The sequence below is a fragment of the Tupaia chinensis genome, unplaced genomic scaffold, assembly GCF_000334495.1.
Source record: "Tupaia chinensis unplaced genomic scaffold, TupChi_1.0 Scaffold144034_1, whole genome shotgun sequence".
Classification (NCBI taxonomy): Eukaryota; Metazoa; Chordata; class Mammalia; order Scandentia; family Tupaiidae; genus Tupaia; species Tupaia belangeri.
Genome location: NW_006203886.1, coordinates 62,942 through 66,368, shown reverse-complemented (window position 1 = coordinate 66,368; position 3,427 = coordinate 62,942).

The window sequence follows — 3,427 nt, the reverse complement described above, 5'->3', positions numbered from 1 at the left end:
TACCTGCTGGCCTGTCAATAAGAAGTTTTATACTAGTTTAATTCTTCTCCATTGTATACAACTTGTTTCTACATGGAGGTGTTTAAGAATTTCTTGTCATCTTAGCCAGTACAATTAGACAAGAGAGTGAAGTAGAACATAATCAAATAGGAAAGAAAGAAGTTAAATTGTCCCTATTTGCAAACAACATAATTATATACAAAGAAAATTCTAAAGACTACACACACACACACACACACACACACACACACCTCCTAGAAGTAGTAAATGGATCCATTAAAGTGGCAGGATACAAAAATTAACATACAACAGTCTGTAGTGGGGCTGACTCCATGGTTTAGTGATTAAGGGAGCTGGAATCCACATGGCCAACTTCAGTTTGAATCCTATCCTTGGTGGCCTAAAGATCATGTCAAATGTATATGCATGCATACCCAAAATCATGATGAGATGGAGGTGGAGAAGAGATTGTGGTTGACCACACCCCATTGGGGGTGCTTCCTCCCTCTCCTCTCCTCTGTATCTCTGATACACATACATGTGTATCTCTGATGCACACGCACTCTATGGCCATTATATAAAATATCTATAGCTTTTTTGTACAGCAACAATGAATAGACAAGAGCAGAACTAAAGAAAGTGATCCTGGGACCAGTCGTTGGCATAATGGCTATGTTGCTGGACTCCCATGTAGTTGACTGCGGTTTGAGTCCTGGACCTGGTGGCTTAAACTCATGCCGGGCACGTGTGTGTGCATGCCCAAGATCCTGAGAGGAGAATGGAGGAGAAGGGATTGTGGTGTGGCCATCCCCCCTGGGGATTATTTCTCACTTTCTGTCTCTCTGTTTCTCTCTGTCTTTCTGGTGAACGCATGCACCCTATAGCAAAAACCTCTCCAAAAAAAAATAAATAAATAAAAGAGAAAGCAATCCTATTTACAGCCTCACTTTCAGCATTGGACAATTTACAGTAGCCACACACACACACACACACACACACACACACACACTAATACCTAAGAATAACTCTAATGAAAGAGGTGAAAGTTCTCTACAATTAAAAACTAAAAAACTAAAAAAAGAAATATTTAGAAAAATATATAAAAAATGGAAAAGCATCCCTGTACTTGGATTGGAAGAATCAATATAATTAAAATACCAGTAGTGTCCAAATTAATTTACAATGTTAATGCAATCATTATTGAAAGGCCAGTAAAATTCTTCAGATAAGTAGTAAAAGCAATAATAAAATGTGTCTAGAATCATTAAAGACTAAATATAGCCAAAGCAATACTGTGCAGAATAAAGTTGGAGGCATCTAGCCACTTGACTTCAAAATATATTACAAAGTTGTAATTATCAAACCAACATGGTACAGGGACCAGCAGTTAGCGTAATGGCTATGTCGCTGGACTCCCATGTAGTCGACTGCAGTTCGTGTCCCGGACCTGGTGGCTTAAACTCACGCCTGGCACATGTGTATACGTGCCCAGGATCCTGAGAGGAGAATGGAGGAGAAGGGATTGCGGCGTGGCCATCCCCCCTGGGGGGTGATTTCTCGCTTTCTGTCTTTCTGTCTCTCTCTGTCTGTCTGGCGAGCGCACGTGCCCTATAGCAAAACCTCTCCAAAAAAACCAAACAAACAAAAAACAAAACAAAACAAAAAAACAACATGGTACAGACAAAAACAGAAACAAACTCAACAATATATAGCAAATTGATCTTTAAAAGAATTATTTAATTTTATTTTTAAAAATTGCTATAGGGTTAGGGTTCACTATGTGAACCATGTGCTCACCAAAGAGAGACAGAGAGAAAGAGGGGGAAAGTGAGAAGGCAAACAACCAGATCTAGTACTTGAACTGCAGTTGGTCATGTGGGAGTCCAGCACCTTAACCACCACCCAACCTGCTGGCCTCATGGCCCACTGATTTTTGGCAAAGGCACAGATTATCCAGTGTAGAAAAAAAGTCTTTTCAACAAATGGTGCTGAGAAAATGGGATATCCATCTACGGAAAAATGAAATTAGACTCCTATGTCTCACTCTTAACAAAAATTGACTCAGAATGATTAAAGTTTAAATGTAAAGCCCCATACTCTAAAACTACTTGTGAAAAATTCAGGAGAAACACTTGAAGACATTGGAGTAGGCAAATATTTTGTAAATAAGACCCCTAAAGCATGGGTCTTACTCCTCAAAGTGGGATTGTATCAACCTAAAAGAAGTCTGCACAATAAAGGAAAAATAGAGTAAAAGGATAACCCATAGAATAGGAGAAAATATTTAAAAACTGTATTTCAGGGATCAGCAGACAGTGTAATGGTTATGTAGCTGGACTCCCATGTAATCAACCGCAGTTCAAGTCTTGGACCATGTGGCTTGAAAGTCATGCTGGGTGCATGTGCATGCATGCCAAAAATCCTGAGAGGAGAATAGAGAGAAGGGATTGCAGTGTGGCCATCCACCCTGGGAGAGGTAATTTTTTGCTTTCTGTCTCTCTGGTGAGCACATAGAACCTATAGCAAAACTCTTCAAAGAAAACCAACTACATTTCAAACTATACTTCATGTAAGGAATTGAGATAACCAGAATATATAGGGAACTCAAGCAACTCTCCTATAAAAAAATACACACACACACACACACAAAACCCCCAAAACTAATAATCAAATTTAAAGATGAGAAACTTTTCTTTATAAGAATTATTTGTTTCATTTTATTTATTATTATTATTTTTTAAATTTGACCAGAGAAAGACACACACTGAGAGAGGGAAAGTGAGAAAGCAAGCCACCAGGTCCAGGACACTTGGAGAGAGAGGGAAAGTGAGGAAGCAAGTCACCAGGTCCAGTACTCGAATCATGGTCGGCAATGTGGGAGTCCAGTGCCTTAACCACCATGCCACCTGCTGGCACTGAAGAGACAACTCTTAAAGGGAGACATATGAATGGCTAAAAAGAATATCAAAAAAATATTTAACATATCATAAGGGAAATGTAAATGAAAACCACAAAAATGCAGATCAAAACTAAAATGAGATACCACCTCATCCCAGTCAGAATGACTATGATCAAAAAAGCAAAGAACAAGTACTGGTGAGGTTGTGGAGAAAAGGGAACTCTCATTGACTTTTTTTTTCTTAGGGCGATTTTTGCCATAGTGTGTGCACACTCCCAGAAACAGAAAGAGAGAAATCAACCCCGCAGGGAGGATGACCACACCGCAATGCCTTCTCCTCCATTCTTTTCTTGGGATTTTGGACATGCACGCACACATACCCTTGAGTTTAAGCCGCTGGGTTCAGGACTCTAACCATGGTCAACTATGTGAGAGTCCAGTTATGTAACTTCCACAACATCTGCTGGTTCCTTACTCACTCTTTTTTTTGGGGGGGGGGGGGGAGGTTTTTTTTTCTGGGGGGTTGTG